The sequence below is a fragment of the Aotus nancymaae genome, unplaced genomic scaffold (genome assembly GCF_030222135.1).
Source record: "Aotus nancymaae isolate 86718 unplaced genomic scaffold, 86718_ANA_hifiasm-v0.15.2.pri h1tg000012l, whole genome shotgun sequence".
Taxonomy (NCBI): Eukaryota; Metazoa; Chordata; class Mammalia; order Primates; family Aotidae; genus Aotus; species Aotus nancymaae.
The window spans coordinates 16,389,326-16,415,105 of record NW_026988423.1 but is presented as its reverse complement, the minus strand read 5'-3'; the positions used below and the strand labels follow the sequence as shown (position 1 = coordinate 16,415,105).

The 25,780-nt window shown below is 37.2% G+C and overlaps 1 protein-coding gene across 1 annotated transcript in view; it reads right to left on the bottom strand.

The window, feature by feature from the left end:
• The window catches only part of SIK2 (salt inducible kinase 2), a 121,306-nt gene that overhangs the window by 76,483 nt on the left and 19,043 nt on the right, over nt 1–25,780 (bottom strand). The gene's annotated exons all lie outside the window — the stretch shown is intronic.

The window sequence follows — 25,780 nt, the reverse complement described above, 5'->3', positions numbered from 1 at the left end:
CTGTTTACAATAGTGAAAAAACTGGAAATAATCTAAATGTCCACCAACAAAGAATTGGTTAAATACACTATCGCATGTTTAATTGATGGACTACTACACAGTTTAAAAAATAATTTTATAGGAATATATTAATTGATTTGAAATATTTTCATATTAAGTGAAGATACAGGGTTACAAAACCATACTTATATTTTTAAAGTAGTTAAACATGTATCTACTCCCAAGCCATTTTACTCCCAGTATTTAACCAAGAGAAAAGAAATCTTATGTTTATAAATGGATTTGTACATGAATATTTACAGCAACTTTATTTGTAACAGCCAGAAACTGGAAACAACTAAAATATTCACCAACGGGTGAATGGATAAACAAATTGTGGCATATGCACACAAGAGAAAACAACTCAGCAATAAAAATGAACTACAGATACAAGCAACATCATGGATGAATCTCAAAAAGTTATGCTGAGTGAAAGAAAACGGACAAAACTAAGAATATACACTATGTTATTCTATTTCTGTTAAATTCTAGAATATACAAGCTAATCTATACACCGCTCTAGTGACAGAAAGCAGATCAGTGGTTGCTTGGGGGTGAGGGGATAAGAAGGAGCAGGCAAGAGGGAAAGATTAAAAAGGGACATGAGGAAACTTAGGGGTGGTGGACACATTCATTGTCTTGATTGTGGTGATGGTTTCATGGGTTAATACATATGCCAAAACTGTTCAAGTTGAATACTTACTTAATTTTACTTATTTTGAAAGGAGTTTTACGCTTATTGTCCAGGCTGGAGTACAATGGCACAATCTTGGCTCCCTGCAACCTCTGCCTCCTGAATTCAAGTAATTCTCCTGCCTCAGCCTCCCAAGTTGCTGAGATCACAGGCATGTGCCACCACGCCTAGCTAATTTTGTATTTTTAGTAGACAGGATTTCACCATATTGATCAGCCTAGTCTCAAACTCCGGACCTCAGGTGATCCACCCACCTTGGCCTCCCAAAGTGCTGGGATTACAGGAGTGAGCCATCGCACCTGGCCACGCTGAATACTTTAAATGTATAGTTTATTGTATATCAATCATACCTCAATAAAGCTGTAAAATACATACAGACCCTCATGCAGTGCACATGCACAAAAACTATACTTATGCTATCATCCCACTGTATAAAACACAAATCAAAGTGTCTAAAACATAAATGTGCAGTTTAGTGAATTATTTTAAATACCTATATAACCACCATGCAGGTCAAGAAATAAAAAATTACTAGCACTCCAGAAACACCTCCCCCATACTTCCATTCCTAATCACAACTTCCTCCCTCTCATCCTGCACAGGGCACCATATTCTGATTTTATGGTAGTTGCTTCCTTGTTTTTTTTTTTTTCTTTTTTTTTTTTTCAGATGGAGTCTCGCTCTTGTTGCCCAGGCTACAGTGCAATGGTGCAATCTCAGCTCACTGCAACCTCTGCCTCCTGGGTTCAAGTGATTGTCCTGCCTCAGCCTCCTGAGCAGCTAGGATTACAGGCATGCACCACCAGGCCCGGCTAATTTTCTATTTTTGGCAGAGACGGGGTTTCTCCATTTTGGTCAGACTGGTCTTGAACTCTGACCTCATGTGATTCGCCTGCCTCAGCCTCCTAAAGTGCTGGGATTACAGGGTGAGCCACAGTGCCTGGCCTATTTTTTGTTTTTTAAAAGTAATTTTTAAAAGTACGTAGTCCTAAACAACACACCTTAATTTTGGATTTTACATACATACAAGGTGCTCTTCTGTGTTTGCTTTCTTTCCCTCAACAACGTATTTATGAGTCATTCACACTGAGTGTAGTACACTGGCTTTGTTGCTGTACTGTATGACTATACTACAATGTATTTATCCATTCTAGTGTTGGTGGACATTTTTTTGTTTCCAGTTTTGAACTATTAAAAATAACACTGCTATGAATATTCTTTTAGGTGCATCCTGGCTTATATGTACATGAAACAGAGTAAAACTTAAGGGTCATGGAATATATTTGCTTTTCATTTTACTTAATACTTTATATGCCGCCAGCAGTATATAAGAGTTCCTGTTGCTCCATATCCATGTATTCTCTTCACAGCACTTGTTGCTACCTGAAATTTTCTTGCTTATGTTAACTTGTTTAACGTCTTCCCTCAGTCTTGATTATACCTCCATGAGAGCTCGGACTTGGTCTGACTTGTCCTCCGGCTTTACTCTTTGCACAAGGAACAGTGACCGAAACAATGCTTGACACTCGACAGGCTCTGAACAAGTATTTGTTGAATTACTAAATGAGTAAATGAAAATCCCAGGCCATTAGTAACTTCAGCTAGGAGTGCAGCAGAAGGACAACCGGCCTTTCTCAGTGATTCAAAAAAATGCTTATATGTTATATAATAAAAAATGGTTACATAATAACTTATATATGAGATTCCAACTATGGAAACCTATATATATATATATATATATACACACACACACACACAAAGAATAAAAAGCTTTTAAGTGTTAGTTTAAAAACTTGCAAATCAAATTCCTCATACAGTATGGTAGCAAAACTTCATTAACAGTTTCTGAGCTTTTTAGTTTTCCTGTTCTTCAGATTCCTTCGTTTTACAGTATGAGACATACTGTATGTTTAGAATATAAGATGAGAAATAAACTAACAGGTAACTGTGTAGCAGAGCTTCTTTCATTAAAGAAAATTTGAGTTTTCCAAAACTAGTAATGATGATAAATCTTAAACAGTTGAAAGGCTGAGTGCAGTCACTCAGAAAATGAGGTATGTGCTTTGTGGCCAACACATTTGAAGAAAAATGTTCCCCCTTTGGCTTTACACCTTTTCAGGAAAATAAAGGTTTTCTTTACCTTCCTTCCTTCCTTCTTTCCTTTACGCCTTTTCAGGAAAATAAAGGTTTTCTTTTCCTTCCTTCCCTCCTTCCTTCCTTCCTTCCTTCCTCCCTCCCTCCCTCCCTCCTCCCTCCTTCCTCCCTCCCTCCTTCCCCCCCCCCTCTTTCTTTGAGACAGGGTCTTACTCTGTCATCCCAACTAAAGTGCAGTGGCACAATCACAGCTCACTGTAACCTCGACCTCCTGGGCTTGAGTGATCCTCCCACTTCAGCCTCATGAGTAGCTGGGGCTATAGGTGCACACCCCCATGCCTGGATAATTATAAAACTCCCAATGAACAGTTCTTTTTTTTTTTTTTTTTTTTGTGAGACAGAGTCTTACTCTGTCACCCAGGCTTGAGTGCAATGGCATGCTCTCAGCTGCAATCTCTGCCTCCCAGGTTCAAGGGATTCTCCTGCCTCAGCCTCCTGAGTAGCTGGAACTATAGGCGCATGCCATCATGCCCAGCTAATTTTTGTATTTTTAGTAGAGATGGGGTTTCGCCATGTTGGCCAGGCTGGTCTCAAACTCTTGACCTCGTGATCTGCCCACCTCGGCCTCCCAAAGTGCTAGGATTACAGATGTGAGACACCGTGCCCAGCCTATACATTTGTAATGATTACCTGTCTACTCTACATTTTAAAGTGTAATAAATTTTTTTTTTTTTTACTTTAAGTTCTGGGAGACATGTGCAGAATGTGCAGGTTTGTTAAATAGGTATATGTGTGCTGTGGTGGTTTGGTGCATCTATCAACCTGTCATCTAGGTTTTAAGCCCCGTATGCATTAGGTATTTGTCCTGATACTCTCCCTCCTCTCGCCCCCCAACCCTCCAACAGGCCCTGGTGTATGTTGTTCTCCTCCCTAAAATATAATAAATTTTTAAAGCAAAACAAATCCTACAAATCATTTAGTTACTTAATGCCTAGGATGTTCCAAAGCATTGTATTGGGTGTTGAGGATATAGGAAATGAATAAGAAATAGATCCTGCCCTCAAGAAAATCACAGTGGGTTGAAGAAAGAGACATAAAGCAACAATAATAGTACTTTACAGCAGACAAAATCATGAGAATGAATGAAAGACCTCTTTTAACTAGAGGACAGATGAGAAGGTTTCAGAAGTAAAGTGAAATCTGAACTGAGCTATAAAAAATGAAAAAAAAATTTCCTGGTGAAAACAGGGGTGAGGGAATTGTAGAGTTGCGACAATAAAAAATATACATTTGGTCTTTGTCTCCACTTCCAGACAGAAAGCTTTAAAACCTGTGGGATTCCTAAGTGACAGGAATATCTTTTGTTATTTGTAACAACCACACTAGAGTTTATGCTAATGAGGTGAGTCTCTAGATGCCTTAGGATGGACACTGGTTGCTAGAGGAACCAACCATGTGATTAGACGGTTGGTACTTTCAGTTCCACCTCTGGGTAGAACAGGGGATGGAGATTGAGTTAATCGTCAATGGCCAATAATTTACTCAATCATGCCTATGTAATGAGACCTCCATAAATAATCTAAGGACAGGTTTTAGAGAGGTTCTAAGTTGTTGAACACATTGAGGTGCTGGGAGGGTGGCATCCTGGAGGCATGGCAGCTCTGTACCTTCCCCATACCTTACTCTATGTATTTCTTCCATTTAGCTGTTTCTGAATTGTAATCTTTATAACAAACGAGTACATGTAAGTATACTGTTCTTCTAGGTTCTGTGAGCTGTTCTAGCAAATTATAGAACCTGAGTAGAAAGTCATAGGGATTCCTAACTGTAGCCAAGTGGGACAGAAGGTGTGTGTAACCTGGGGACCTGCTACTTGCAACTGGCCTCTGATATGAGATGAGGGCAGTCTTGTGGGATTGAGCCCTTAAATCTGTCACTGTCTGATGCTAAGCTCTGGGTACTTAGTATCAGAATTGAATTGAATCCTAGGACGCTCAGTTGGTACTGGAAAATTGGTTGGTGTGGAGTGAACCACTCTACCCCCTGCATTTGGTGTCAGAAGTTCTGGGAGTGAAAAACCGTTCAGAAGGGTGATGGCAAAAATACAGGAAAACATGGAGCATTCTAAGAACAGGGGACCAACCAAACTGACCTAGTAAAGGGAAAGAAGAGATTAACATTTACTAAGTCTGGTACTGTGGTACCAGAAATTTTACTTTACCTTATTCATTCCATACATTAGCTATTTTACAAATGAGAATGTGAGACTCAGGAAAGTTAAGCAACTCTTCCAAAGTTACCTACTTACACAGTTAAATAATGGCTGAGATGGGACAAAAATCCCATTCTGATTCGAAAGGCCACTGTCACTCATACAGTACATATAGAGAACAGGAAATGAAATTGGAATAAAAAGGCTAGGTCTACACTATAATAGATCTTAAGTGCCAAAGAAGTTGGTAGGCAAGGAGAAAATGCAGAAGATTTTTAAGGAATGAAGTAAAAAAATCTGTGCACAGGAAAGACTGATAAGGGAAATACAGAAGCAAGAGACCACTTGGGATCCTAATCATGAGCTGGAAATGAATTAATGAGGGACTAAATTAGGGTTAAGGTAATGAAAATATATGGTAAACAAAAGCAGAAAATATAAAGTAAACAAAAGCAGAAAATAAAAAGATATTTCAAAGAAAAATTTGTAAGACTAAGCAACTAATTAAATATAAAAAAGAATGAGTCCAAGGTAATTCAGGGGTAGAAGAAGAATGAATGGTCAAATTGCTAACAGAATTTTAAACACAGGAAGAGCTAATGTAGAGGAGGAGAAGAAGGTAATGTGTTCAGTTTGTAATTTTCTTTTCAACAAGTCAGAAAGTAAGGACCTGGAATTCAGAGAAATGTAAAGGCTCAGGTTAAGGATTTGAGGTTCATCTGCCTAGAGGCCTGAAGGCTTGGGAATACAGAGCTCAGTGAGGGAATGCATAGAACTCCTCTTGCGGGACAGGAAAATCAGACAGACAATGGTCTCAAAGGTGGGAAAAGAAAACAGTTACAAAAGGCAATTTCCAAGAAAAAAAGAGAGTGGTTGCTAAGAGTCAATTTGCTGCAGTGAATTTAAAGAGAATGAAGACTAAAAAGAAGCAGGTAAATTTCGCCGTTAGTTCACTGAGGCCTTCACCAGATGCTATATTGTCACCGAGTTTGTAATTCTATGCCTACAAATAATATCTTTGCTGGTTAATAACAGCCTATTTCTTCTGACTTTCTAAAGAACTTTTCTCAAAGTTTCCAGTAGCACTTACAACATAGCACAGTATAGCATAGTTCTAAGTGTTTTTAATTCTCCCTTAGATAGTACCCTCCTCCTCAAATACCAAGACATGAAACCCAGTAATTATTTCTTGAATGAAGGGCCAAACAAATGGTTCACAATGGGGTAAAGTAACAAAGAGAAAATATTATACTATTTAATGTTTAGTTTTCCAACAGCAAAGCTGGATATTTACATTTTAAGAACCCCCAATATTTAATGAAAAGCAAATCTATTTTTAAATGGTTGTGCATAGGCAGGGCAAAAGAGATTATTCTGCCTGTTTCAAGACAGCAGACCAGGAACCAGCTAGTTTTCTCTTCTACAACAATTCCTAGAAATGAAAGAAAATTAATTAACTAATAGTCACACAAGAACAAAAGGAACTGATGGACTAGCAACTGGGAATATTTTGTGATTTACAACAGACTAAATCAAACTAAAGAGGAAAATCACAAGCTAAGATATACAGACACAAAATACAGCAATAGTAGTTCTATGCCCAAAGTGTTCCATGCCCAATGGTGGAATACTGGAAGAGGAAAGGGCTAAAGGACAGTCAACAGTCTTATTAGTTGGAATACAACAGGGGGTGTAGTCAAGTCAGATCAGTCCATGTTCACATTCTGTACCATGTACCTTGAGCAGTAACAGAGGGTATACAACCCCTAAAGAGAGTCTTAAATCTTAGAGACAGGGCAGTGTCCTAGGTGGTTGGGGAAAAAAAGGAAGCATTCATTCCTAGTAGATCAGTCTACGGGATATCTAGCTCAGAAATACTTTCTACACCCTCCTCTACTTTCACTAAAAAGTCCCAAGTGAAAACTCCCATGGCGGGTTTTAGTCCCTTTCCCAAACAGGCTGCCTAAACAGAAGCAGGAGAGAGTATAACAAGGAATTTCAGCAAGAAAGATGCACATACAATCAAAGAATGAGCAGACTCTTGAGGAATGTAAATCTCATTTAAGGGAGAAAACAAGTTCAGCAAATGAGGTACACATCCAAAGAAACAGGGTTAACATATAATCGGAATAGGATTTTAAGATAAGCATGTTTGATTTATGCTTCTAGCCATGACGTAGTAACAAGAATCAGATTTAACCTTCTTTTAAAACAACCAGGAAAATGGCAAAAATAAAATCAGGTGAGGCTTATGATCTCCTGGCTTTCTGCCTGAAGGCACATTCTGGATTTCTGAGCAGGTACAGGGATCCCAAGCATACTATGGTTATTTTTCTGTGTAAAGGAGACAGAAATTCCAGAAGTCTAAGGTTTCCAGAAGATGTGGGGCAAATTTCTGGAGAAGAGGGACTATGCAGAAAAAAATAAATAAATAAAGGCTCAGACATCTGCATAGAGGTGCCATTAAGTCTTTGCTAGATACTAAGAAATATGTGCCTAGGATGAATTTCTATAAGGTTGGGGAAAGAATGACAAGGTGTTGTGAGCTGAATGGTTCCCAGAGCTCATATAGGTCTGAGGACCATTTAAATTTCTACCAGCCAAAGTGGAGACTGTTTATTGATCATTCAAGGCATTCAATAGAGGCCTCAGAAGGATCATAACTAGCACAGGGCTTTTCCAACCCCAACACTAACAAAACTTGAAAAGATCAAATCCAACTATAAGTAACTTAACTGCCCACCAAACATTGTTTCAGGAAGATAACAAAATCCAGAGACTTGGCAATGTAAAGCTCATAATGCTAGCTCATCCAAAAAAACAACAACCAACAAAACAAATTAAACATACCAAGAAGCAGGAAAATGTTACCTATAACCATGAGAAAGACAATAGAAACAGACCTAGAAATTACAGAGATTATGGAAGTATCAGATGATGTTAAAGTAGTTATTACAGCTATGTTCAAGTATTTAAAGAAAAAATATTATAAGAAAAAAGGAACATCTAGAGATAAATAAATGTTTAATACCTTCCCAGAGATAAGAGACTGTATCACATATATTTTACAGAACAGAAAAAGAAACAGAAAAAAGAATCAACTAAAGAACCTGGAAACAAACAAAAAAACCTTACTGTTGAAATATCAACTCAACTGACTTGAGAAACTTGAAGTCTCAGCAACAGAAAATGCTTTGAATCAATAATATTTATAAAGTAGAATGCCCCAAAGATTCAGGAACTGATAGCACAAGAAACTGGAAGTTGGTGTAAAACGAAGCCAAAATAAGGATGATCTGGTGAAGATGGTTTATGAAGTAATTCAATCCCCAGATCTCCTCTTTTCATCTTATACACTGGGTGAGTGCCCTGACTTCTACCCAAGTAGAAATCTAGAGGCTTGTCTTTTAGAGGAGAGACTAAAATGAAGGGTCTCCAGACCTAAAAACCCTAGGTGCAGTTGAGGAGAGGGAGGCCATATTGAAAACAGAAAGATTAAGTAAACATGCACACCAGATACTGACATGCCTTAGCATTCTTCATCCATAAGGCCAAAACTATAGCAACCAGGCTTTTACCTTATGGACAGAAGACAAAGAATCTTCTCCTGGTAATCCATCAACTCAAGTGTAAAGATACAAACATTGGAAATACCCAATATAAGAACACAGTCAGATCACCCTAGCAGTGAAAAATCCCTTCCACTGGCTTAGTTTCCAATTACCTTCTTGGTTCCCTGCTCTTAAATAGGAATTGATGAACAAATATATGCAGTAATCACCTAAATAAACTCTAACATAAAATATATACATGAAAACAAACACACCAACAGGAAAAAACAAATCAACATAGAGGAGAAAGAAAGACTATACAAAGAAATGAAATACAAATGAAATAAAAAGACTATACAAATAAATGAAAATACAACAATATTATTGTTGCTTTGAGAGATGTTTAAGAGAGATATTATAGGCTGGGTACAGTGGCTCATGCCTGTAATACCAGTACTTTGGGAGGCTGAGGTGAGTGGATTGCTTGAGGTCAGGAGTTCCGAGACCAGCCTGGTCAACATGGTAAAACCCTGTCTTTACTGAAAGTACAAAAAAATTAGCTGGGTGTGGTGGTACACACTTGTAAACCTAGCTACTGGGGAGGCTGAGGCAGGAGAATCGCTAGAACCCAGGAGGCAGAGGTTGCAGTGAGCCGAGATTGTGCCACTACACTCCAGCCTGGGTGACCAAGGGAGACTCCTTCTCAAAAAAAAAAGATATTATAAAATGGTCATATAAGATAAGGGTGTTATTTCATGGCACATGTTTATCTATGTAACAAATCTGTACATCCTGCACATGTACCCTGGAACTTAAAGCCTTTAGGCAATATATTTTAGACCAAAAAATAAAAATAAAAATAAAAAAGTAAAATGCTTAAACAGTTGATAAAAAAGATAAGAGTGTTATTTTAAAAGAAATAACTAGGGAACAAAATAAAGTCATAGATATTAAAATGTGATAGCAAAACGAAGGTTGAAAGATAAAGTTTATGAAATCCTCCAGGAAGCAGAACAAGACAAAGAAACATGGTAAACAGGAAAACAACACAAGTAAAGTAAAAAAAGAAAACTAGAAGGCTAGTTCAGAAAGGCCAATATCTGAACAAAAGGCATTCCTGAAAGAGAAGACAGAGAAAAGTAGGGAAAAAAAAATCACCTACTAAGTAACTCAATGCAATTTCCCAGAAACAAAGAACATGAGTTTCCAAATTGAAGGGACCCACCTATAGTCCAGCACCACAAACTGAAATAGACCTTACACCAAGGCATATCATTGGAAAATTACAGAACACTGAGGACAAAAAGAAGATCTTATAAGCTTATAGACAGAAAACAATAACGCGCAACAAAGGATTAGGAATTGGAATTGAATCACTTTAAGTTTTTCAAAAGCAACCCTGGAAATTACAAGACAATGGAATAAATTTTTCATTATTCTAAAAGAAAATTATTTTCAACTTAAAATTCTATTATCAGATAAACTATTATGTACTATGGTAGAGATATAAGATCTTAAGACATGTAAGATCTCAAAATATTTACTTTATATATCCTTTCTTCAGGTTTTTGTTGAAGTATGTATATAAGAGGCTTTCCCTGATCATCTTTGATAAAAGAACAAATCTTTATCCTATCCTGCCCTTCCTGTTCCCTTCACCTTCCTTATTTGGCTCTGAAACACTGACATAACACATTTTCTTTTAATCCCATAACTTAAAACACTCTCACTAAAGTATAAGCTCAAAGAAGGCAAAGACTTTGTTAATTGATGATTTCTTAGCACCTAGAACGATGTCTGACACATAACAGGCCATCAATAAATAATGTATTGCTCTCATAGAAATAAACAAATAATTTTGCAAAAGTGAGTAATGGAGCAGTAGCAATAATTAGACAATTCACATATGAGGATAAAACAAAGGCATTTTCAGAAATACAAGGAAATAAATATAACAGAAATATAAGGTCTTCAGCTATCTCACTTGGAGACCACTTTCTGAAAGCAGAAAGACATTCACCAAAGGGGGAAGAAAAGATCCTCCCCTATGTGGGCTATGGTTTTTCCCATTTTATTTTAAGTAGGAAATCTACCCCTTTTACCACCGAAATTAGCAGATAAAATCTACCTCTGGTTATCCCCTTTCACAAACGAAGAATTAGCTTTTTCCGAATTAATCTAACTGAAATTCCTTAATACAATGATTCACTTAATAGAAATTCATCCTGAAAGAAACAGAGAACTAGGGAACAAATCAAATACAAACTGCCAAAATCCTCACATTAATAGAATTCAGTTGAGTATGGTTATGGCCAAGATCAGAATAGCTAGCTGATGCTTCACTCTCTCCCTTCACTGTAGCCTAGCTACAACTGCAGCTGCCAGACATGGGAGCAGCTCACTGCTCACAGTACAGAATGTCAGCTTTGAACCATAACTAACGGCAGGCTGCCAATAACCAGCAGGAGATAGTTGAAATTTAAAATGGAGGTTAACAGGAAAACTGGACTGTATTTCGGAAACTTGTCTATTTTATTAAGGCTTCCTATGTTTGTATTTCCAAACATATTAAGTTTAAAAACAATTTATTTAATCATCTCTGACAGATCCATTCCTTCTTCAAATCTCTGTTGAAAAACTTTATTTCCTTTAATTTACAGACAATTTTTTAGACTTAGAAAGTTGACTGTGAACTCCTCTAGAGCAGTGGTCAAGTTAGCTATTTCCCTCCCTCTGTTCTTCCCTCCCCTGCTCCTTTCCTTATTTCCCTCCCTCCCTCCCTCCCTTTCTTCCTTCCTTCCCTCCCTCCCTCCTCCTCCTTTCCTCTCTTCCTTTTTCTTTCTGTCTTTCTTTCTTTTAAATCCCCAGCACTAGTCACAGTAAAGCACATGGCACTTACTAAACTCATACACCCCTTTCATTTTTAGAACACATTGAGGTTCAGAAACATTATGTGGCTTACTCAAGGATGTTTACAGTAGAAGTCAATGGAGGAACTAGGACTAGCACACAGAGCTTACTCCTGATTTTCTTTTAATGTCTGACCCAATTTAAACAAAGGTGGGAGGGAGAGCAATAACAACTTTCTGAATCATGCTGGCTCTTTCATGTAGTTACTAGTCTCTTTGCAAGTTAACTAGAAAGATTTATAAATAATCCAATTAGATCTGACCTCTTTAAAGATAACTTTATTATACACATCTAACAAAAATTCAAAAGGAAAGATCCTAAATTTTACAGCCAAGGATAGTCTAATTTTATCTGCATGCATTCAACATTTGCATAAGCCTTCTGAAGTACACCAATTTAATATCTTTCTACACTAACATCTACCATCCTCACACATGTGAAAGCAAAGTTTGTCTGTAAATCTGCACAGCAGATCATGTTCAGTCAATAAAACCCACACAATATGTGCCTGGGGTGTGACTGGAAGATAGGGGCAGATCATTATACCAATTCCACACTAACTTTTGATTTTATAATAAGGGCAATAGGAAGACACAGAAATATTTTAAGCAAAAAAAATGACAAGGTTCAGATCTTGGTATTACAGGAAGATCATTTTTGATAGCAATATGGAGGATGGATGAGAAGAGGGACAAGTCTGGAGGCAAAAAGGACTTAGGTGTTGAAGTAATTCAAGTGAGAAATGATGGCCATCTGAACAAAAGCAATGACAGAAGATGCTGGAGAAGTGAGGGTAGATTTAAGCAATACTGACGTGGGTCCCTGGTTAATAGTAAGTGGGGGGAAAAAGGATTAAAACTTAACTTAGGATCATACTGGCAAAATAAAGTAAGAAAAACCTTCGAAGTTTATTTAAACTCATAATAGAAAACAAATGAACTACTTTCCTAGTACTACCTGCAGGTTGTTGAGATATTAACCAAAGACCACAAAAACTGTCCCTCAGGTTCTCTAAGTAAGCCAGCGTCCAAAGGTATTTTGGCTAAAACAAAGCCCTTTTTCAATGACCACAGCTGGCATCCTAGTATGTTACCACTGAAAGGGAAAGACAGGAAATGAATCAATAAACCCCAGGCATATGCTCAGCCTAGAAAGACACAGCATATCAAGGAGCAGAAATCTGCAAACAAAGGCCCTGGGTAATTTACTTACCAGGCCGGAATCTGCTGACTGCCTGTTTAATTGTTTGAACAGTACCCAAATTGTCTGATGAGGTGACCACCCTAAGATCTTTGCGCCACTTACTGCACATGACCACATGGACGAATCTAAGAAATAGTTCTAAAGAATGTAGGAAAAGTGAATAACTTTCATTAGTCACACCTACAATTCCAGAGAAAAAACATAGTCAAAGCCTTATCGTATTCATAAATAAACCAAGGACTCTTAAGCAAATTCATTTGCCATTCCATATTTCATGCTGCCAGACAGAAAATATTATCCCTGAAAAGATTATGTTAAGGGAGGTGTGGGAGTTAGAAGAAAATGTAATTGTATAGTAGTAACTACCAGTAAGCACTCAAAAACTGTTCAGTATACTAGAGGAAGTCAATTTTCTCCCTTGATTCAGTTAGTATTTCCTCATTCATGTTTATCTCCTGAAGAGTAAACCAACAGAAAACTCCTTTCAAAAGCTGAACAAAGAAGTACCTCAGCCTACTTAACCTGGCAGTGTTCTCTTGTTGGCTTCACTCAGTACATAAAGTCTGTAAGGCCAAAGCAGACTATTATACTATTCATTCAACAGGTATTTGTGAAACACTTTGTATTGTGCTAAAGTCCTCAACAGACGCTTACAATCTATTAAGAGATAAAAGATACACATGCAGACTTTAAATAACAGTGAAAGGCAGGGTGTAGATAAAAATGAGTTGTGCAGGAAAGAGAATTACAGTGTTCTCTTAATAGGAAATCTATGTGGATAGAATTAATTGAGATAAACTTGATTGAAGAGATGGAACTTCAGTTAGAACTTTTAAACAGGCAGGATTTCAATAGGTAGAGAGCAAAGGGCTTTCTAGGGCTCCCAATCAACATAAGCACAGATTTTGAATCAGAGATTTACATGTTCTATTTTGAGAATCAATATGGAGATTAGCTTAGCTATGGGTTTTGTGGGAGATAATTAGATTTGGTCATTAGATCTGGTAAGCAGTTCACTGGCCAGTTTCCAAAAGTATAGAAGACAGGAGCCCAAATGCTTCCTACTTCCATTACAGATAAGGAGGGAATACAGGACCAAAGCCACATATTAAATCAAGAGAACGGTTATATTCACCGTAGTTAACAAAACTGTTAAATGCTTTCCCTGCTTCTATTCTTTACCGTTAATATATTAAATTAATGATATCCATCAAGATTCAATTAAACTAAATGACATGCTTAAGGAGAAGAGGGGCGGGACAGAAGAAACAGAAATGTGCAAAATCAGCAGACAGAAACTTATTAAGTTTAAAAAACTCTAAGAAGGCATATAATCAGTTAGTACATGAAGTTAGAATATGGCTTCAAGTCTTGGTTATGCCACTTACTTGCTTACTTGCTCTGTGAACCTGGGCAACCTGTTTAACCTCTTTGTCCCTTAGTGTCTTCAAATGAAAACCCATCTCATAAGGTTTCTGAGAGGATGAAATGATAAAGTTTATGTACAGGACTTGGCACAATGCCTGACACACGGTAAGAGTTCAAGAAATGATCATCTTTTTATTGCTATTATTTTTAAGGGTAGGGTGTATACAGTGCAATGATCCTTGATAACCTTGTTAAGGATCCTGGATTTTATCCCAAAAGCAAGGGAAGTCCCTAAAAAAATTTAATAGGATCAGATTTTTATTTTAACAAGATGACTTACTAAGTACCTCTCATTAGAAATGCCAAAGAAAAATTTTATTCTAGAATTTACTAAGAAAAGTTTTGCTTTCTTTAAGGAAGAGGTACCTTTCTTACTTTAGATAAAATTCTGTAAAGTCTGTAACTTCTACTCATCTTGACAGTCAGAAAGCTTGGAGCCAAATGGGAAGTTCTTAGGCCCTTATATCCTACATATTTGTGTTCCTTTTTCCTACTGACAACTGTTTTCTGCTTTTATATATATTTTCTGATCCAATTCTTTCTTATTTATGTTCTAGAATTTGGGGGGTATTATTCTCCTCTGAAACTACTTCAACTCTTTTTTATTTTTTTTAAAGTCTTTTTTTTTTATTGCATTTTAGGTTTTGGGGTACATGTGAAAAACATGCAAGATTGTTGCATAGGTGCATACATGGCAGTGTGATTTGCTGCCCTCCTCCTCTTCACCTATATGTGGCATTTCTCCCCATGCTATCTCTCCCCAACTCCCCACCCCCCGCTGTCCCCCCCACTCCCCGCCAACAGACCCCAGTGTATAGTGCTCCCCTCCCTGTGTCCATGTGTTCCCATTGTTCAACACCCGTCTATCAGTGAGAACATGCGATTTGTGGAATGAGGTATAATTAACCAAACAAAAATAAAGCATAACCATCAGAGCCCAATAATGCATGAATCACGCACTGTAGATGCATTCCCAGCATGCCACCATAATTGCTCTTTTGGCGTAAGCCTAGTCAGATGGAGCAAGAAAACCAGATGGCGCAGGAAACCTCTCTCTATGCAAGAAGAAGTAGAAGAGGAAAGTGCAAAGACCTAAGGCCTTCCCAGAATTAGCAGGGCATGGTTAAGGCAACTGTGCCAAGAGTAGAGGAGAATTTGAAAGCGGCAAGCTGCTGGGAGTTATGCACTGGCTCGAGGCTAGAATTTTTATTTTTTTATATATAAATGTTGTTCCCTTAAAGTACTTCAACCTCTTCAGTCTCTCTACTGTTCTATTATTTCAGCTCATAAGACCTTTTTGTTGCTTCACTTATCTGTCTCCTGAACCCGGATCTCACAATTAGCCCTTTCAACAACGACCTCTCTGACCACAGCAACTCTTACATGCATTTGATCTTCCACCATTCTAATCCTCAACCTGGGCCATTCACTCATATTGTCTACTTTTTCTCCTTGGATTGAAAAGCACTGCTGACTGTGAGTCTACTATAAACTCCCTCACTGCTAATTATTGATCCTTTTATTCATCCCTTGACAATCACATGAGTACTGCCAGCTGTTCTAAACCTTTCTCCCACTACATTGTCTAATGTACTGCTCTTTCTCTGATGCCTCATCAGCTACACTACAGAAAGAAATATCTCTATCCTCTATCAACAAACTCATCTTCCTTCTATTTTACCACAAAAAGCCTCTGTAAGCCAAATCCTTGGCATGATCTCTAATTATCATTATAACTGCACCAATGCACACATTTTCAGAGAAGGAGGAATTTCTCTCTTCTAACTAACCATTCGCTCTGTGCCCTTAATCCCACTGTCTCTTGTCTATTCTGGGACCTTATTTCACCATCTCTTTTCCTGCCTACATTCTTTTCTTTTCTAGCTGCTTCAAACACCAAGACCACAAACAAAACCATTACATAATACTGAATCCTGTGTAGGCTCTATAACCCCTCAATTCTTTCCTTTTCTTCTTTCCACCTTGAAAACTTCAAAAGGTAGTTTTATATTATCTTTCTCCCTTTACCACACATGTATGTTTAACCTCTTCAAATCTGGTTGTAGCTTCCAGTTTACTGAAAAGTACTTTTTTTGAAGTGATTGGTGATCTCTTAATGACCAAATACCCTCAACTTCACTCCATGCTCCTTTGGTTAATCAAGAAACTATCCATATTTCTCAAGACACTCTTCTACTTCACCAATTCCTTTTTTCCACCTGCTTCTAATAAAAAACATAACCAACTCACTTCTTTTCCTTTCCAATGCCCACTCGCAACCAACTCACTTCTTAGCCTTCTTCATTCTGAAATCTCTATTAATTACAGCTTCATTCAGCACTTCTACTCAGGTAATCCTCAAATCTATACTTCTATTACTAAAATCTCCTTTTTTTTTTGAGAGCGACAAGGATTTATTGAAGTATGATTTATATATAATAAGATGCAAAATCTTAGATGGTTAACTATATGAGATCTGGTAATTGCATATTCTGTATGACCACCGTTCAAAACAAAAATAAAACATTTCGATTTCCATCACCCAAGGTAGTTCTCTCTTGTCCCTTTCTAGTCAATTCTCCCCTCTCTCTGGAGGCAACAGCTTTCCACCTACTATTACCATCCACTAGTGATGCCTGTTACAGAACTTCATGTAAATGGAATCGTATGTAGTCTGTACTTTTTGTGTCCAGCTTCTTTTACTTAGCACAATGTCTGTAACATTTATGCATGTTGTTGCATGCATAAATAGTTCATTTCCTTTTTACTGCTGAATCATCTTCCATTGTATTACTATACTATGATTTTCCCACTGATGGACATTTGGGTTGATCTTACTTTGGGTGATTGTGACAAAAGGCTGCTATGAATATTCTTATCAAAATTGTTTTATGGATGCTTGTTTTCATTTTTCTTGGGTAAATACCTGGAATAGAATTGTCATGTGATGGGGTATATGCATGTTTAAATTTGTAAGATACTGCCAAATAATGCTCCCAAGTGGTTGTACCATTTTACATTCCTACCAGCAATGTATGAGAGTTCTAGTTGCTTCACAGCCTAACATTTATTATTGTCAGTTTTTTCAATTTTAATCCGTCTAGTTGATGTGAAATGATGTCTCTCTGTGGTTTTTAACTTGTATTTCTCTGATGACTAAAAATGTTGAGCAATTTTTCATGCGCTTATTGGCCATTTGTTTATCTTTTGTCTGGTTCCAGTCTTTTTTCCATTGCTAAAGTGGGTTGTCTTTTTACTGTTGAATTTAAATCTCTTTTGAATTTCATTTGCTTCCATATTTTCAACTGTCAAATGTCTGTAACAAACTAACTGTCTGATATTATCTCCAAACCATATTTAAAACCTAATCTGTCATGTTTCACTCTGAAAACAGACTTAGGCATTACTGTCAACCACACCACAATATACTTCAATCATGTTTGTTTTAAATCCTAACTCTTGGTGTTCGCTTCTTGACACTCAGCAGGAATTTTTGACAGGTGCTAAAGTATAATCACTAACAGTACAGTTTCTGGGATTGCCTAGTTCAAATCCAAACTCTGTTGTTTATTTGCTGTGTGACTTTGGACAAACTACTGAATCTTTCAGTACCTACCTTATAAATTTTTTGTAAGCATTTAAAAAATAAATCAAGTACTTTAGACAGTACCCAACAAAAAGAGAGTGCTCAATAAATAATAGTAGTTGTTATTTTTAGAATTAGAAATGGCTCTTGCTTAAAGTCTTTTCTCATGATTCTGACAACATCTTAACCCAAGCATTCAGCCTCTCACATCTAAACAATTAAAGTAGTCTCCTAAATGGCTTTTCTCCTCCTCTAATTCAGCTGTCACCACTGCTGGATTTATCTTCCTAAAAAACTCCCTTATACACATCATCACTTCCTGGCTCACAGATGGCCACTCTAACAAAGATCCTAACCCTTTCTCCTACTCCTAATACTTAAGGTTTCCCACAGCTGGTCTTTATACAACTCTCTAAAATATGCCTCTTACATATAGGGATGGGGAAGAATCCAAAAGAGATTGTGCCTAAAATAGAGGCCTGGTGCAGTGGCTTACATCTGTAATCTCAGCATTTTGGGAGGCTGAGGTATGAGGATTGCTTGAGCCCAGGAGTTGGAGACCAGCCTGGACAATATGGCAAGACCCCAACTCTACAAAAAAATTTTAAAAATTGGCCTGGCGTGGTGGCACACACTTGTAGTCCCAGCTACTTAGGAGGTTGGGGCAGGAGGATTGCTTGAGCCCAGGAAGTCAAGGATGCAGTGAGCTGTGACTGTGCCACTGCACTCCAGAATGGGTGACAGAGTGAGATCCTGTCTCAAAAAAGAAAAAAAGATATGAAAGTGGTTGCCTCTAAAGAGGAGAAAATGGGGGAGGAGGGGCAGGAGAATGGGGACTGATATTGTCTGTAACAAACTCTACACAATTATTTAACTCCTTAAACTAATATTCGTAAATGTTTAACTTTTGCAAAAATAAAAACTTGGAAGAGGCCGGTGGCGGTGGCTCATGCCTGTAATCCCAGCACTTTGGGAGGCTGAGGTGGGTGTATCATGAGGTCAGGAGTTCAAGACCAGCCTGGCCAAGATGGTGAAACCCCATCTCTACTAAAAATACAAAAAAATTAGCCGGGCATGGTGGCACGCACCTGTAATCCCAGCTACTGGGGAGGCTGAGGCAGAGAATTGCTTAAACCTGGGAGGCGGAGGTTGCAGTGAGCCAAGATCTCGCCACTGCACTCCAGCCTGGGCAGCAGAGCAAGACTCCGTCTCAAAACAAACAAAAAACAAAAACTTGGAAGATAGATACAGCCCAAAAGACACAAGCAGAAAGGAAGGAGGGGTGGTTTATACTGAAGCATGTACTATACTCTGCAATTTGGTTGTCCATACTTAAGGATAATATTAAATAAATAGACCTATGCAAGGAACAGTTGGACACATCCTTTCACTTAGTGCAGCTACCCTATTTGCAAACTGAGGAGTTTAGATTTTATCCAATAAGCAATAGGAAGGTGAGTGAAGGTTATTCAACACAGTTATAATGTAAACTTTATAATATAATATTATACTATATAACAATATATATTATAACTTTATAATATAAAAAATAATATTTTAGTAAGATTAAACAGGAATTACATAAAATGTATTTGACTAGAGAAGAAAGAGGGGATGGTAAAACATGAAGGATATGCTAATTCAGACATGAAGTGATGAAAGCCTAGAGAAGGGTGATGACTGGGGAAACAGAAGGCTTTAATTTCAAGTCATTTTGCAAGAACAGAGTATGATTTGCTGGCCAACTAAATACAAAACTAAGAATGAAAAAAAAAAAAAAATTGGGAACTTAACACCCTCCTAGCACAGAGTAAGCACTAAAGGAATACTTGTAAAGTTAAATAAAGAGTGACTCTGAAGTTATAAACCTGAAAGACAAATCTTAATATATAGTTCAAAATACAAAGTTCATTAGTTTATCTAGGTTTTGTTTTGTTTTTTTCCATCTAAGTCTCCAATTGGTTTAAAAGAGTTTGGGCTCAATTCACTTAAAATCTTATATAGCAGTCCCCGCTTATGTGTAGGGTCTATGTTCTAATACCCTCAGTGGATGCCTGAAACTACAGATAGTACCAAACCTTATATATACTATGTTTTCTCCTGTATAAACAAACCTATGATAAAGTTAATTTATAAATTAGGCACAGTAAGAGGTTAACAACAACAATACTAAAATAGAACAATTATAAAAATGTACTGTAATAAAAGGTATATGAATGTGATATCTCTCTCACAAATATTTTAATATTTTCAGGCCACAGTTGACCTTAGATAAGTGAAATTGCTGAAAGTCCCATCTGATAAGGGGTCTAAGGTACATATTTTTCACTATTTGATTAATGTTATTTGGACTGAATCTTCTCATTTCTATTTTGATATCTTCATGGGCTTCATGTCAGAAACAGGCTGGCTACCAGACTGTTCCGTGTTTGTACCTACCTGAATCTACAGTTTACTATGTCTTTTCTTCCCTATATATTCCACATATAGTCAAAATTTTTTTGCCCATTTACAGCTTAGTTTTCTCCTAGGCTCCCTGTGCCTCCCACCTTCTTAGTTGGATTCCTTATCCTTACCTTTCTTGGCTACCAATCTCTTTTTCTTCTACCTTCATCTCTCAGCATAATGCCCAACTCTTCTAACTGACCACATGGAAAATTAAAACAGGGTTGCTGTGTGATATTAAAACAGCTCTGAAGCATGGAGCAGTATAAAGAATCTTCCAGTATAAAGAGCAAGGGATGTTTAAGGGCCCATGGTAATAAAATACAGTACACTGAGTATTAATCCTTCTACTGAAAACTGTGTGCCGGTCATTACCTTGTTTTCAAAATTACTTTTTTTTGATAATTAATGGTCATTACTAGAAAACTCAGAAAATAAATATAAGCACCATGATTATGTTTGTGACTTAGAAAGATACTTCTGAAGACAATGTAAAATAGAACAGTTAGGAGATATATAATATATAGACAAGGAAGAGTGAGGAGTTGACAGTGGTTATGGAGCGATGGGGACTTGTAGGAAAAATACTTAGGAAGTAGAACAGGCAGGATTCAAAACCTCATCCAGGTAGGAAGGAAAAGGAATCAATACTGACATCAAGGTTCCCAGTTTAGATGACTCTATAAATGATGAAGCCAAGTAAGAGAAAAGAGAGAAATGATTTTGTAAAAAAAAAAAGACCATGAGTTCTGCTGGGCTTCAAGCTGTATGACAAAGTCAAGGCAAATAAAAATAAATTGCACTAAATGATCTCCACGTCTCCTTTAAATTCAGATTCTTCCCTTTCAAACTAGTGAAGACTATCTGAAGATTTCATGATCTTTTTAAATTAAATTCTATTACTCATTATCTTCAGTGCTCAAGAATTTAACTGTACCCAAGAGTGGAAAATCAGATAACTAGCATTCACAGTCCAACTTTTTTATCGACATCAGATTCTTCTTTCCAGAACTTAAATTGAACATTTACTCTAGAGATTTTACATTAAATATAAACCTTATACATTTAAAAATCCCCAAGTTATGTCTCAATGTATATAAAACAATGTAATCCAAACTCGTTTCAAAGGTGTTAGCAAGAAAGAGCAATTTAGATTATCCTATTTTCATAGAAATGATACCTAACATGTAACAGCTATTTCTACTTTACTTCTAAAACTACAGTTCAAAGCTTTAAAGATGTTCCAATGGGCAAAGACTTAAAAATCCTTCTCTCAACTCTTTGTCTCTACCAACTACCTCCTCATTTCTTTTTTCCCTTTTTGCAGCAGAACTCCTTGAAAGGGTTGTCTATTTTGCTCTCTCCATTTTTCTTCTCTCGTTTGCTCTGTAAGCCCCCTTCAATCTAGCTTTTACCCCAGTCACTCCACCAAAACTGCTCTTACCAAACTGCAGAATATAAAGGCCAATTGTCATTCTTCATCATTCTTGATCTATCAGCATCACTTGTCACAGATGTTCACTCTAACCTTCTGAGAATACTTTGTTCACTTGGTTTCTAGGACACCACATTCTCTTGGTTTTCTTTTCCTCTGTCTATTCTGCTACTTTCTCCTCTTTTCCAAATCTTATAGTGTTTAAATGCCTCAGGGATCAGACCCTGGCCTCTTCCATAATTATACTTACTACTTAGTAGTCTCCATCTGTCGAGAAGTCCTACTGATTATAAGTCAAAATATATTCTGAGTTTGACCACTTACGACTACCTGTATTGCTACTACCCTGGTCTGGGCTGTCATCATCCCTCACTGGAACTACTCCAACAGCTTCCTACCTGGTCTCCCTATTTCCACCCTTTCCCATTCTCAACAGAGCAGCCAGAGTGATGCTTTTAAAATGTTACATTAGATGCAGTCACTTCTCTGCTGAAATCTGGCCGAAAATGGTTCCCTAATTTTATTCAAAGAAAGAGCCAAAATCCTTCTAATGGCCTATGCAAAGCCCCCAAATCTGCCCCACTTCCACCTCCCATTTATCCTCTGACCTTCTCTTCTACTGTTCTTCCTCCCTGCTCTTCTCTCTTGCTTGTTCCTCTTGAGCCATACTGGCCTCCCCTGTTACCCCTTGGACACACCAAGCACACTGCTGCCTCAGAGATTTGCATTTATTCTTCCCTCTCCCTGGATAATCCCCATTCTTCCTTATTGACATGACTGTGCTTTCAAGTCTGTGCTCAAATGCCAGCGAGGCCTTCTCTGACTGCTGTATTTAATGTTGCAATCAACTCCCATGCCTCCCAATCCACCAGCCTTGCTTTATTATTTACACAGCACTCATCACTATCTAATCTACTACATAATTCAGCTATTTTGTTTCTCTCTCCCAAACTAGAATGTAAAAGAGTAGAGATTTTTGCCTATTTTCTTCATTGCAGTTTTCTTACTACATAGCAGTGTGTGACAAGTAGTTGGTTTTCAATAAAGATTTCTTGAAAGACTGAATGAATGAATAAGTGAATGTAAGAAACAGGAAAGAAAAGGCAAGAAAAATAACAAAAGAATAAAGGGGAAAAAGGGAAGAAAAGGAAAGAAACTGCTCAAAGTAATGTAACAATTAATACGGTACAGCTGGCATTGTAAATCAGATTTGCTTAGCTTCAAGGCCCATAACAGTCTATTATAGCATCAGTCAAGATGTGCTAGCTGAGACAAATATTTTGAGAATTAAAATAAGCTCATTAAGCAGTAGCATTAAAAAAAAATAAGCAAAAGAGGGAAGCAGACATCTTTTCTGAAATACAATGAGTTCAGTCAGAACTATTAATTTAGAATCCAACTACAAATAGTGCATTTTTCAAAACTATAAACATGTATATAGTTCTCTTTAAAATACTTTAAATTAACAACAAATTTGAAAGGACTGAATAATTCTACTTTTGGCGAAGATGGATTTAACCTTTTGCCTGAAACAACCTTCCTATCCCCAACAACAACAACAACAACAACAACAATACAAAATACATGAGAGAGTGGTTTTAAGACACTGGACATCAGGCAAAGGAGAGTGATCCCTGAGAAACAAGTGACAAATGAGGCGAGACACGTGAATGTTCCAACTAACGGCTTGAGAGAATCTCTACTCCCCAGCATACTGAGGGGAAACCCAGGTGTGGCCCTGCAATATCTTTCAGTTGAGTAGATAACACCGAGAGTCCCCAAGAAGAGTGAGCTACACACAGAGAGAACTCCAAAGGTCTGCAGAGGGATCCGTCCCCTGAGCACTAAAGAGAGTGCTGACAGGCTCACGTGTGAGGGAAAACCATGAGAGGCCCCAGAAAGAACCATCTGAGAGGCTGAGAGAGAACACTGCCCAGTGCTTACACAGAGCCAGGAATGGTGCCTGTTCCTTCTGGTCAGGCCAAAAAACTCAGAATTCATAGGGCATTGAGTAGAGTACTCAGAAGTGGGAAGTAACTAGACCCAGACTGAGAACTGTTTCAGTCATGAAGGCAAGGCCCAAATGGATCAAACTGTCTCCAAGTAACTTAATTGCATCCCAGAACAAAGCTAAAGAAAACCTAAAGTAACCCAAAAAATATGTGGTGCTCAAGGTAAAACTGGCAATGTCTAGCATCCAATCAAAGACTATCAGACATGTACATAAACAGGAAAATGTGACCAAAACTGAGGAGAAACATCAACCAATCAAAACCAATCCCAGAACTGACAGAGATGCTGGAAATCAGCAGACATGGATATTAAAAATTATCATTTATCATAACTGGATTCCAGATGTTTAAAAGGCTAAATAAAGACATGGAAGGCATAAAAAATGGTCCTAGTCAAGTTTATAGAAAAGAATACTACAATGTTTGAGATGACCAATACACTGGATGGGATTAATAGCAGAAGAAAAGATTCATGAATTTAAAGACATAGAGCAACTACTCAACATGAAACAGAGAGAAGAAAAGGAATTTTTTAAAAAGGGAAAAGAGCATCAGTGAGTTGTGGGGCAATTTCAAGCAGTTTAATATATGTTTGACTGGACTATCTGAAGGAAAAGAGAAAGGGGTGGAAAAGAGAGAGAAAAAAATTAGTTAGAAAATAATGGCTGAAAAATATCCAAATTTGATGAAAACAGTATAGTCACAGAGAAGCTCAATGAACACCAAACATAAGAATCATGAAGAAAACCACACAAAGGCACATCATAATCAAATTGTTGAAACCAGTGGTAAATAGAAAACCTAAAAAGCAGCCAGAGAAAAAAGGCACATAGGAATAAAGAAAAAAATGACATTAGATTTTTATCAGAAACAGTGCAAATGAGAAGACAGTAAAGCAACATCTTTAAAGTACTGAAAGAAAAAAAGTCCATCTAGAATTCTATACCTAGTACAAATACCTTTCAAAAACAAAGACAACATAAAGACTACTTTACACATATAAAAGCTGAAATTTCATCACTAGCAGATCTGTGCTATAAGAAACACTAAAGAAAATCCTTCAGACAAAAGGAAAATGACATTAGATTAAAATGTGTACATATGTAGGAATGTAGAAATAGTAGCTACATTGATAAATAGATTTAACTTTCAAAAAAAATGGAAATTTCTTTAAAAGATTATTGTTGAAAGGTAGCTACACTGATAAATAGATGATTTTCAAAAAATATGGAAATCTCTTTAAAATATAATTGTTTAAAGAAAAATAACACTGTATTGTGTTTCATAAAATAGGTATAAGTAAAATATAACAACAAGAACATAAAGGCCAAGAGGGGCAAAAGAGAAGTACACTTATGTAAAGTTCTTTTGTTTTTTCAATTGAGATGAAGTCTCATTCTGTTACCCAGGCTGGAGTGCAGTGGCATGATCTCAGCTCACTGCAACCTCCGCCTCCAAGTTCAAGTGACTCTCCTGCCTCAACCTCCCTGGTAGCTGGGATTACAGGCATGTACCACCATGCCTGGCTAATTTTTGTATTTTTAGTACAGATGGGTTTCACCATGTTGGCCAGGCTGGTCTTGAACTCCTGACCTCAGGTGACCCACCCACCTTAGCCTCCCAAAGTGCCGGGATTACAGGTATGAGCCACCGCGCCTAGCCAAGGTTCTATTATATGTGAAGTGGTATTACCTGAAGGTAGACTGTGTACACTTGTATATGAATGTTCATAGTAACTTATGTATGACAGCCAAAAACTGAAACCAACCCAAATGTCTATCAATAGATAAATGAATGAATAAGCAAATTGGGATATATTCATATAATACTTGCAATAAAAAGAAATTATATGTTGATATACACAATAAAATAGATGAATCCCAAAATAATTATACTAAAGGAAAGAAGCTAAACCAAAAAAAAGAATATATCCTGTATGATTACATTTGAATATATCCTATATAATTACATTTATATAAAACTCCAAAAGATACAAACTGATCCACAGTGACAAAAAACAGATCAGTGGTTGTGAGGGTGTCAGATGGGACAAGAGAGTTACAAAGAGGGCACAAAGAAACTTCTGGAAGTGATGGATATTTTTATTGTGGTGATAGTTTCACAAACGTGTGTCAAAACACTAAATTGTACACATTATATATGTGCAGTTT